The 12,837-nt window shown below is 49.6% G+C and overlaps 2 pseudogenes; both read left to right on the top strand.

Annotated features, from left to right (window-relative positions):
• Positions 1-12,837, top strand: part of LOC130862527 (non-receptor tyrosine-protein kinase TNK1-like) — a 414,731-nt pseudogene that overhangs the window by 262,305 nt on the left and 139,589 nt on the right.
• LOC130862530 (60S ribosomal protein L9-like) lies at positions 8,784-9,446 on the top strand (annotated as a pseudogene).

The raw sequence follows: 12,837 nt of genomic DNA, 5'->3' as shown, positions 1-12,837 counted from the left end.
GATTTGCTGGACACTGTAGTACTATAAAATTGCAGAGTACTGAACTTACAGCAGAGAGAGGTGATCTTTCTCTCTTTCTTGGGAAAGAATGTTGTTTCTATGATTCTATGTTTCTACAATCAGGTGTAGTTAAAGATAAGATCCAGCAACTACAAATGGATCTTCAAAACCAGAAACATCTTGATCTATCTACCCAACGGGTCACCGCTAGTCAAATATGCATCTGGAAGTGAGCCTTCTTAGCTCCTCTCCTTTCTCTTAGTCCTACTAATTGTGAGCTGCCTCATAAACTTCCTCTTTAGATTTCTTCAACAACAGATCCAAAAGACTTTAACCAATTACTGTTACAGAACTACCTAACTACAGAGCCAGAGACCGGCAGTGCCTGGTGACATCCTGAGGACGAAGATCAAGATTAAGCCAAGGGCAGTGGCACTAGGTTTCGATCCTAATACATGAACTGGTTTTGTGGGAGCCTAGCCTGTTTGGATGCTCACCTTCCTGGACCTAGATAGAAGTGGGAGGACCTTGGACTTCCTGCAGGGCAGGGAATTTGGACTGCTCTTCAGTATTGAGAGGGAGGGGGATTGGAGTGGGGGGGAGGGGGAGAGGAGGGGGAGAGGTGGAGGGGGCAATTTGGGAGGAGGGGGAGGGAAATGGGAAATGGGGAGGAGGCAAAAATTTTAATTACAAAAGAATAAAATAAATTAAAAAAAAGATTATCCCAAGGTTGTTTTGATTTGCATTTTCCTGATTGCTAAGGAGGATGAGCATGACCTTAAGTGTCTTTTGGCCATTTGAATGTCTTCTGTTGAGAATTCTCTGTTCAGTTCAGTGCCCCATTTTTTAATTGGGTTAATTAGCATTTTAAAGTCTAGTTTCTTGAGTTCTTTATATATTTTGGAGATCACACCTTTGTCTATTGCGGGGTTGGTGATGATCTTCTCCCAGTCAGTGGGTTGCCAAACAACTTTGAGATATCATCTTACACCTGTCAGAATGGCTAAAATCAAAAACACCAATGATAGCCTTTGCTAGAGAGGTTGTGGAGGAAGCGGTACCCTCATCCATTACAGGTGGGAATGCAAACTTGTCCAACCACTTTGGAAATCAGTGTGGCTGTTTCTCAGGAAATTCGGGATCAACCTACCCCAGGACCCAGCAATACCACTCTTGGGAATATACCCAAGAGATGCCCTATCATACTACAAAAACATTTGTTCAGCTATGTTCATAGCAGCATTATTTGTAATAGCCAGAATCTGGAAACAACCTAGATGTCCTTCAATGGAAGAATGGATGAAGAAAGTGTGGAATATATACACATTAGAGTACTACTCAGCGGTAAAAAACAATGACTTCTTGAATTTTGCATGCAAATGGATGGAAATAGAAAACACTATCCTGAGTGAGGTGCCCCAGACCCAAAAAGATGAACATGGGATGTACTGACTCATAATTGGTTTCTAGCCATAAATAAAGGACATTGAGTCTATAATTTGTGATCCTAAAGAAGCTAAATAAGAAGGTGAACCCAAAGAAAAACACACAGTTTTCCTCCTGGATATGGGAAGTAGACAAGATTGCCAGGCAAAAAATTGGGATCTTGGGGGTGGGATAGGGCTAAGGGGAGATGGGGAGAGAAAAGTGAGAAGGGGAGGATGGGGGGAACTTGGGGAATTGGGATGGTAGGGATAAAGGAAGGATGGATATGGGTGCAGGGAAGCATATATCTTAATTAAGGGAGCCATCTTAGGGTTGGCAAGAGACTTGAACCTAGAGGGGCTCCCAGGTGCCCAGGGGGATGTCCCCAGTTAGTTCGTTGGGCAGCTGAGGATAGGGAACCTGAACTGGCCCTATCCTATAGCCATACTGATGAATATCTTGCATATCACCATAGAACCTTCATCTGGCGATGGATGAAGATAGAGACAGAGACCCACATTGGAGCACCGGAATGAGCTCCCAAGGTCCCAACGAGGAGCAGAAGGAGGGAGAACATGAGCAAGGAAGTCAAGACCGCAAGGGGTGCACCCACCCACTGAGACAGAGGGACTGATCTATTGGGAGCTCATCAAGACTAGAACTGAAAAAGCATAGGACAAAACCGAACTCTCTGAACACGGTGGACAATGAGGGCTGATGAGAAGCCAAGGACAATGGCACTGGGTTTTGATCCTACTTCATGTACTGGCTTTGTGGGAGCCTAGCCTGTTTGGATGCTCACCTTACTAGACCTGGATGGAGGGGGGAGGACCTTGGACTTTCCACAGTGTAGGGAACTCTGACTGCTCTTGGGGCTGGAGAGGGAGGGGGAGAGGAGTGGGTGGAGGGGGAGGGAAATGGGAGCCTGGGAGGAGGCCGAATAAAAATAAATAAATAAATAAATAAATAAATAAATAAATAAATAAATATTATCCCAAGAACCCCGATGCTCCGATTCAGCAGGAAGTAGTCTAAGGAAAATGTCGTCCCTTATCCCGCCTGCAGCTGTTTAGTAACAAACAGAAAGGGGAGAATGTACGGAAAAGGGACCAGCCAAAGAAACCCGCCCTGGCCCTGAAATCAGAGCCAGAGAAAGAAATATGCCCTGTCCGGGCGATGGTGGCGCACGCCTATAATCCCAGCACTCGGAAGGCAGAGGCAGGCGGATCTCTGTGAGTTCGAGACCAGCCTGGTCTAGAGCTAGTTCCAGGACAGGCTCAAAATCACAGAGAAACCCTGTCTCGAAAAAACAATATATATATGCATGCATACCCTGGCCCTAAATCTAGAGTCAAAAGGCTAAAAAGGACCAGTGAAAGAAACCCAGTTTGACCCTGAAATCAGCGCCATCTCTAGGGAAGCAGAGCAGAGCTCAGCTGCAGCGGCTCTCTGGGAAAGGAGCAGGATTGCTATATCCTATGGGGAGACCATTCTCCACCTCACCCCAGCTCTCGGTAGCCTAGCTTCCCAGCAAGTCAGGACACCATTCCCTCCAGAGCTGAGCTGCCCTGTTGCGGCTCTAAGTACAGCCTAAGTTTGGATATCTACCCAGCGCCAGAGCTCTAACGCTCACCCTTGCTGGCACTGGGTCTAGGCACAAGTTGTTGGGATGTGTATAGGTTTGGGTATGGGTAGAGGTTGTTGAAATCGGGCTTGGCTTTGGGAAATGTGTGCAGGTTTGGATATGAGTAGAGGAGCTGGAATGAGCACACGTGGTGGAAATGGGTGAGGTTGTGGGACAGGTAGAAGTTGTTGAAATGGGTATAGGATGTGGAAACGAGCAAAGTGTGATGGGAATTCTGTCACAGGTCCATTATCCAGTCTGAGAGACAAGGTTTACATAAATGATTGACAAGACTGGGAAGAAGGGGGAGTAGGGAGCGCGAGCCCTTTAAGAAGGGAAGCAAGAGATGGAAGTGTATTTTCGCAGTTTGGATTTGCCTCAGTTTTTTTACCCCCCTTTTATGCTTTTTATATTTTGCACTGGATTCGTTTATTAATAAATGGCAAAAGAAATCATTTTCATCTTACACTCAGTGTCGGGCATCCGTTTCTGCCATACCAACCCGCTGTGGTAGGCGAGCACCCGGGCGCACACTTCACTTTTTCCCCATCCCCCTCCTAAGATGCTTTCCTTCATTTGGGGAGTTTTCTGAACCCCTCTCTGGGCTGCCAATTCAGGCAGCTGAGCTTGCCTTGAGACCTGCTCGGGGCTTGGAAGTTTGCAGCGATAGTTATGAAACCACACACGGCAGGCAGTAAAAGCCATATCCCATGGCTTATAGGCATCTCCAGCAAGACCCCGGTAACACAGCTCTCCTCTCAGGCCAATTCTACCTGGCGCTCTCAAGCACCAAGGTAGAGACCAGCCTGGTTGATTGCCCGAACCTCCAGAAAGTGGTCGCCCATGTTCCTAAAGTGCTGAGTCAGCTCAGCTTCTGTACCTGGATCTGCCACAGCTGCCTTGGTGCTGTGCTTGCTGCTCCACCTGCTGGTCAAACATCATCACTACATCCACTCATCGGAGGCATCAGAACTGGTAAGACACTTGGGAACTTCTAAATGGTAAACTAGGCTATTTAATTAATTAAAATAAATGAATATCAAAATAAATAAATCTCAAATAAAATTTTAGAAAAGTAAAAATGGGAAAGGATAATTTTAAAACCTTTCTATATAAAGACCCTGTTCACTGCCTCTACGGATGGAATGTAGGTAGAAAAAAATCAACGAGGAAATAACAAATTAGCTGGGATCAATGTAATGTCGGCAGTAATTATTATCAGTCTGATAATTCACATTTTATCCTTAAAATGGTTTGATAACTGTGCCGATTATGAGAAATTGACTGAGACGATACGAATCCTAGAAAAACTAAAACTTACTACTCATAAGATACAAGCCTTAGAGAAGGTTACTGCTGATGATATGCAAGTCCTACAAAAAACACTAAAGAAGGTAATTCAATTTGACTAATAAGTCAAATGAGGAGAGTGGAGTTTACCAGGCATCCCTCAGGAGAGAACCGAGGTTGCCAGATCCCTACCACCTCCGCACAGCAATGACCTAACCCCGAATGTCCTACCCCGGGCATACTGTAGGCGCTTAATGAGTGTTGGCTGAATTGACCTGGCGAGGATCCAGGAGGGTGACTGCACTTTCCTGAAGCTCACGGAGGGAGGAGCCACGTGATAAAGCTGGAGTCTCCAGAGATGGTGTCCTGAGGCAGTCACTGCACTGTTGTGGGAGCTGGAGCCGCAGCAGCCAGAGCTGGTTCGGGTGACGAGAACTGAGCAGACAAGTCACTCTGTCTGAGGCACTGAGGAACTTGGACCGGGTCTACAGAGAACAAAACAGGTGGGGGTCTGGTGGGCAGAACCCCGCCTGGCCACGCCCCCAGGCCAGCAGGATGAGGCTGGAGCCCCATCCCCATGCTCCTCTATGCTCACCTAACCGGAAAGGTACTGGGGCCACCCACCCAACACAAAACCTCTAACTCAGGACTGGCTCGGGGGAGAAAGGTGCTAACTGCCAAGCCTATCTGCATGACTTCAGTCCACAGGCTGCAAGATGGCCTCCGTCCCCCACGTGCTCAGGACGCAGGACTTTATTTTTATTTTTTGTTTTCTTTTTTGTTTTTCGAGACAGGGATTCTCTGTTGTAGCCCTGGCTGTCCTGGAACTCACTCTGTAGACCAGGCTGGCCCCGAACTCAGAGATCTGCCTGCCTATGACCCCTGAGTGCTGGGATTAAAGGCGTGCACCACCACCCCTGGCTAGAAATGACTTTTCAAAAGGACCCCCATCAGAGGGGTTCATAAGGCCCACCCCCAGCTGAGGGGTTATTCACGGATACTCGCTTGTCTGTGTGAGGTGGACATCAGTGGGTGGCTGTGGGGAACTGAATAGGAATGGCCACCATTAGGAGGTGTGGCTTTGTTGGAGGAAGGGGAATGTGTCACTGTGGAGGCAGGATGGGGGTCTCATATGCTCACGCTATACCCAGTTTAGCACACCATTTCCTTCAAGATGTAGGACTCTCAGCTCTTTCTCTAACACCATGTCTGTCTGCATGCTGCCGTTATCATAATGGACCTCTCAGCTATTAAATGTTTTCCTTTATAAGAGTTGCTGTGGTCATGGTGTCTCTTCCCAGCAAAGAGACCCTGCCCAAAACAGTTGCCTGTGCCCCAGTGGGCAGCACCATACTCACGTGCATGTGAGGAACAGTAGACTCAGTGAGCTGCTGAAAAGGGGGGAGGAGGCTGGAGGCTCAGCAGTTAAGAGCACCGGCTGCTCTTCCAGAGGGTTCGGTAACCAGCACCCACATGGTAGCTCACAACCATCTGTAACTCTAGTTCTAGGAGATCTGATGACCTTTTCTGTCTTTCACAGACACAGACAGATATGCAGGCAAAACACACACACACACACATAAAAATAAAATTTTTGAAGGGTCAAACACACACACACACACACACACACACACACACAAACCCTTTATATTAATCCTAGTCCAGTAAACTTTTTTTCAGCCCTGAACCTTGGGACTGTCCTGCAGTGGCATTCTGGTAGCTGGCTGGGAACGCTCCATCAACCCTTGGCTCCTCCACCCTCTTATACTTGTGGTGACCCAGTGACCCTTAGAGCTCAGTGAGTCCTTGAAATTTAGCAAGTTTACAAAATCCCTCCCTCTCCAAGGTCACAGCAGCAAGAAGGATCACTGAGGGGGACACTCTGGCCTGTAGGCTGTGGAGCTCTGGGGTTCCAACTCTTGTGGGCTGTCAACCGAGCGAGGAGGGTATGCTCTGCCGGTTAGGCTGTCTCTGAGTTACTTCTGCTCCTGTGAGAAACCCCGGTGAACACACCGGTTCACCACGCTGAACTTGGTGGTGTCTGTCCTTTGCTCCTTTGCTTTGTCTGTCCTCTGTCCCACAGGGGTGAGGAGATGTTTGTCCACATCATTCCCAGAATAGTGCCACGCAGCAAACACTGAGTGCTCTCCCTTAGCCCACAGCACGTGGAGAGGAACTGGCCTACAACTCCAACTAAACCTGTCCCTGAGACTTCAAGCCTCCTGAAAACCATCTGTCTTCCAACTCAGGTGCCCAGAGAGGGGCACTCTTGCACTTCTCTGGGTGACCCTGAGGTGATAAAAAACCTAACAGGCTCTCAAACTGCTGTGCCTCCCAGGCCCATGACATTTGAGTGCAGAGCCAGGAAAACGTGCCCCCTGGACTCTCCTAAGGGAGACCCCTAGCCATGACCTCGGGCTATATAGCTCACAGAAGGCTCAGGACATCTTCAGAACATGGGACCTGTGTCCTGAAAAGATCCCCAGGCCTCCTCACTCCATGTAAGGAACTGAAGGGCACACGTGTTCTAGCAGATGCCAGGTGGATGTCATGTTCCTCATCAAAACAAGCCTCCAGAGCTAAGCAATCAGAGGACATGTCACCAGCTCTAGACGCCCCTCTCCCTAACATGTGATGGCGGCCTACTTTCCATTCCCAGTGTTGCCCTGAAAGGGGGGTGGGCTTGCAGAGTGTGTGATACCCATCACAGCTGATCTGAAAGTGGGGAGCCTTGCAGAGTGTGTGGTATCCACAGCTGCTCTGAAAGTGAGGAACCTTACAGAATGTGTGGTACTCACCACAGCTGCTCTGAAAGTGGGGAACCTTCCAGAGTGTGCAGCATCTGTAAAGCCAAGGCACAAACCTAATTCTTTTCCCTATTTCCTGTTTTAGTGTGTGTTTAGGGGGTGCATGCACACCTATGTGTGTCTTTGTGTGTGTACTTGGGCAACTGCAGGTGCACCTGTGTGTGTTTGTATCCATGTGTGTGCACACACATGTGAAGAGGCCTGAGATCATACCTTAGGGTTTTCATTTCTGTGAGGAGACATCATGGCCATGGCAACTCTTATAAAGAAAACATTTCGTTGTGGTGGCTTACAGTTCAGAGGTTCAGTCCATTATCATCAATTTGGGGAGCGTGGGGGCATGCAGGCAGACATGGTGCTAACTACATCTTCATCTGAAGGCAACAGGAAGTGGACTGAAACACTGGGTGGGACCTTGAACTTAGGGAACCTCAAAGCCAACCCCGACAGTGACGCCCTTTCTTCCTCCAACAAGGCCACACCCATTCCAAGAAAGTCACCCCACTCCTCCCAGTAGTGCTTATGGGGGCAAATTACATTCAAACTACCACAGGCTGGTTCTGGGAATTGCTCTCCGATCCCCCTCGGTCAACCCAGAGCTCACTGCCTTGAGTCTTCTTCCCGGCCACATGGATCTGGGTCACCTGTCTCTAAACTCTGGCCCTCATGCTTGTGCAGCAACTACTCCAACCACTGCCCTGATGCATGTGGTCCCACCAGAGGCCGGAAACGGGCATCAGGTCCCCCAGAGCTTGAGCTAAATTAAAGGCAGCTCGGAGCTGGGAGCTGGGGACAGAACTCAGAAGCCCTGGAAGAGCAGTCACCTTTAGTTCCTGAGCCATCTCTCCAGCCATGATCTGGCTTTTTGGTGCTGTTTTTTTTTTTTTCCAATGTCTCTGGGTAGCCCTTGCTGTCCTGGAACTCACTATGTAGACTGGATTGCCTCCAACTCACAGAGATCCCCCTGCCTCTGCCTCCTGAGTGCTGATATTCTAGAGGTAAGCCACCATGCCCAGCCTCTGATCTGCTCCCTCCCGTGTCAGTCTGAAGCCTCAACAGTGAAGACTGCTGACAGACCACTCCTCAGTATACCCAGACTCACAAAGTCTGCCTCTGTGTGTGTCTCGGGAACAGGCGGTCAAAGCCAGTGCCAGAGTGAGCACAGCCCTGGCCTGACTCCACAAAAGCCTGTGGTCTATCCCTCAGAAAGGGCTTCCAAAGCTCTCCCAGCAGCCCCTACCGAGTCCTCCTCCTGTCCCAATGGCAGCTGCAGTTCTTGCCAGAGATGCACCTACCCAGAGTGGAATTATCTCCTCCCCAGAAGAGCAGCCAAGCATCTCCCGAGTGTCCTGGACATCCCCGTGTCCCCATTTCTGTCCAGGGAGACCCAGGTAAGACCTACCCTGACACCTGAAGACTCACTCCCGTGAGAACCGGAGTCTCTTTCCTCTCTGAGTGTAATTTATTCACTAGCTTTCTCCTCTTCACCCTGAATTTCCTATTCCACACCACCAACCAAGGACGGAGAGCTCATCCTAGGCCTAGCTCTTCAGACAGCGGAGACTATACATGGAGCCATAACCCCTGTTCCTACTTCTTTATAAAAAGGAAACTGTCGCTCTCTTTGCCCCATCTACTGTGAGAATGAAGACCATTCTCAGCAATCAGACGGTCGACATTCCAGAAAATGTGGACATCACTCTGAAGGGGCGCACAGTCATTGTGAAGGGCCCCAGAGGAACCCTCCGGAGGGACTTCAATCACATCAACGTAGAGCTGAGCCTTCTTGGGAAGAAGAAGAGGCTCCGGGTTGACAAATGGTGGGGCAACAGGAAGAAACTGGCCACCGTCAGAACCATCTGCAGCCACGTTCAAAACATGATCAAGGGTGTTACACTGGGCTTCCGCTACAAGATGAGGTCTGTGTATGCTCACTTCCCCATCAACGTCGTTATTCAGGAGAATGGGTCTTTGGTTGAAATCTGAAATTTCTTGGGTGAAAAATACATCCGCAGGGTTCGGATGAGGACAGGCGTTGCTTGTTCTGTCTCTCAAGCCCAGAAGGATGAATTAATCCTTGAAGAAAATTATATTGAACTTGTTTCAAACTCGGCGGCTCTGATACAGAAGGCCACAACAGTTAAGAACAAGGATATCAGGAAGTTCTTGGATGGTATCTATGTGTCTGAAAAGGGAACAGTGCAGCAGGCTGATGAGTAGACCTAAGGTACCAGTCCCAGAAACAAGCTCAGAATTTTAATACGATTTGGGGTGTCTTTTGGGACAATAAAAGACTTGTATTGAAATAAAAAAAAAAAGGAAACTGTCAGTCTGATGAAGGCTCAGGGGCAATGGCATTTGTTGCCAGGCCTGACCACCTGAGTTCCATTCCTAGGACCCACGTGGTGGAAGAGAACCAACTCCCACTTGTCATCCCCTGACCTCCATCTTTTGGCCTTGGCATGTGAACCCACACACACAAACAAGCAATAAAAAAAATGAAAAATGTAAAAGAACAGTCTCAAGACCCTCAGCCCTCAGGTAGAGTTGGGAGACTGACCGTTGTATGTTCGAAGGCGGCGTGAGTTCAGACACTGCCTTCAAAGGCAGCCTGGTGCAGATCGGTCCTCTCCGCAGGCAGAGCCGACTCCCAGAGGCTCATCAGCCCCCTTTCCCAATAGACTGCTGGACTCTGAGAACGCCTGCCTGCCCTGCCGCCGGGGGTGGGGGGATGGCTCGGGCATCACCCCAGCGTCTTCCTGCACTCTCCAGCACCCACCAGTGTCCTCTCAAGGAAGGGTGCCCAATCCCAGCTGGATGGGCTCTGCCCGGTAGAGGCCCAACTCCCGGCGGGCGTGGCTTAGCGGTGGGCGTGGCTCTGTGAAATCACTACATGTGTCTCTCTAGGCAGCAGGCCTGAAATTTAGGAGAGGTGTGTAACAAAAGAGATTTTTCTGACGGGGTATGATTCTGTTTGGGGCGCGGTTTGGGCGTGGCCTTAGTTGGTGGGCTTTGTGTGGGCGTGGTCATCTATCTGAACTTGGGCTTAGCCCAGGCTGGGTGGTCAGCTTGGTGCTCCAGACAGGGACTGTTCTTCCTCAGTGGCGCTTCCAGGTGGTGTGAACCAAGACAGGTGGGCAACTTTCTGGTGGAAGAGGGCAGAGTTTCCCTTGTATCCTGAGAGGGGGGACGCCCAGCACCCTACAACACACACGCGATGTCCCACAGCAGAGACGCAACCCCAAGCGGTCCACAGAGCCAAGGTTGAGAAGTCCTACCTCAGGCATACTGTAGGCGCTTAATTGGTGTTAACCGAGTGAATGAATACCTGGTGAGGTTCCAGCAGGGTGGCGGGCCATCCTGGAGATCCATCTGGATGGGGCTGAAGGGTAGACAGCAGGAGGGACTTCCCCGTATGCCTGCAGATCCTGCTGCGGGCGTTCCTGAAGCCCACGGAGGAAGGCAGCCACTTGGTGATGCTGAAGTGTCCCGAGAAGGTCATCATGCTGCCGCTGAGGTGGGAGCCAGAGCCCAAAGTGCTGCCTCAAACCTGAGTTGAGGCTCCTTAGAAGGGCGAAGGCAGAGTGGGCGGGGCCTCGCGCCAGTGGGCGGGGCCAGACCACACCCTCCTGTTGGTGGCACGCGACTGCCTGTGTCAAGAGCCTGTACTGATACTTAATATTTTTCAAATTTTAAAAAGATTTATTTTTATTTTATGTGTATGAGTTTTGCCTGCATGTATATTGTGCACCATGTATGTACCTGGTGCCTGCAGAGATCCCCTGGAACTGGAGTTAGAGACTTGGGAACCGCAATGTGGGTGCTGAGAACCAAACCTGGAGCCTCTGCGAGCAGCGGGTTCTCTCAGCTGCTGAGCCATCTCCGCAACCTCGTTGACGTTATTCATTCTAAGTGATTAGAGGGTACAGACCAAGAGGAAAGTAACCTGTTGCCCGCCACGTGGGTGTGACAAGCACAGCCAGCACACAAATGCACACACACGCTCACGCACACAAACGCACACAGTGAATGAAATTTTAATAAAATTTTAATTCCATTTGATTAGTTCTAAGTGATGAGTTGGTCAAACGACATTTGCTTAACAAATGGACTTACTGGGGTGCTTGGACCAGGTGGCTCTCAGCGGGGCCACAGAGAACCCCACACTCACGCTTGGGGTGGAGAATGTGATTACAAGCTCGGTGCTGGTGTCCCTGACAGCCTTGTGAGGGAGGGCCAACAGCCCAGAAAGGGCGAAGGCAGTTCAGCCCCACGGAGTGTTCCCCACAGCGCTCCTGCCCACGTCCCTGACAGTGACAGAGTTCTTATTTTTTCACTGTGTGTGCATGCATGGGAGTGTGTACACCGACCAGAGGACAACCTGTGGGAGTCGGTTCTCTCCTGCCACCGTGTGGGTCTGGGGTTTGAACTCAGCGGTGAGGCTTGGTGGCAAGCACTTTACCTACCGAGCCCTTTTGCTGGCCCCTCTGAGCCCTGCCTTGCAAATCTGTTGGTTGAATATCCAGCTGTCCATCACTGACATAAATCCGGACAGAATCCTCTCCAAAGGTGAAAAAGTTTGTCTTGGCTCCCGGTTGCCATGGTGAAGGGTGTCATGGCTCTTTACCTCACTGTAGGCAGGGAGCAGACAGTCTGACAGCTCAAGGGACTGTTTTTTGTTTTTTAAATTTTTCTCAAACTCACAGAGATTCACCTGCCTTTGCCTCTCAAGTGCTGGGATTAAAGACTTACACCACCACACAGCACAAAATTTATTTTTATTAATTTCACTTATGTGTGTCAGGAGGTATGTGGATGTGGTACTTACAGAGACCAGAAGAGGGCGTCATATTCCCCATGAGCTGGAGTTATTGGTGGCTGTGTGATATGGGACGTTCTTCTATATATGTGTTGCTTTTATTGGTTAATGAATAAAGCTTTTTTGGCCAATGGCTTAGCAGAGCAGAACCTGATGGAAATCCAAACAGAGACTGAGAGAGAATAGGCAGAGTCAGTGGGACTAGCTGCCGAAGGAGTAACACGCCTCACAGGCAATACACAGATTAATAAAAATGGGTTAATTTAAGATGTAAGAACTAGGTAGGAATACTCCTGAGCCATTGGCCAAACAGTGTTGTAATTAGTACAGTTTCTGTGTGATTTTGGGGACAGAAAGCAGAGTCACTGTCTACAGCTGTGGGCCTCCTGCAAGGGCAGCAAGTGCTCTGAGGCTGAGCTATCCCTCCAACCCTCCCAAGGGATTCTCAGGGTAGTGACTTCCTACTGCTGTTGTCCTGCTTAGCTTTCTATTGTTACGGTAAAATACCATGACCAAAACTTCACCTCACAGACTCCTACTCAAGGTAGAAACCTGGAGGCCCCAGCTGACGTAGAGGCCATGAAGGGTGCTATTTACTGGCTTGCTCCCCATAACTTGGCTCAGCCAGGACCATGTGCCTAGGGATGGGACCACCCACAGTGGGCTGGGCCCTCTCCATCAATCTGTAATGAAGAAAATGCCCCAAGGGTTGCCCACAAGTCGATCTCATGGAGGTACTTTCTCCATCTGTCCCTCTTCCTGAATGGTTCTAGCTTGTGAAAAAGGTAACCAGACAATAACACCTGTCTACTGCCTGCCACAGACTGTTGACTCTGCCCCAGCTGTGCAGGCAGCAAGGCTATGAGTGTGCA

This window comes from Chionomys nivalis, chromosome 20 (assembly GCF_950005125.1).
Source record: "Chionomys nivalis chromosome 20, mChiNiv1.1, whole genome shotgun sequence".
Classification (NCBI taxonomy): Eukaryota; Metazoa; Chordata; class Mammalia; order Rodentia; family Cricetidae; genus Chionomys; species Chionomys nivalis.
Note: the sequence above shows the minus strand (reverse complement) of the source record. Positions and strands in the feature narration are given on the sequence as shown.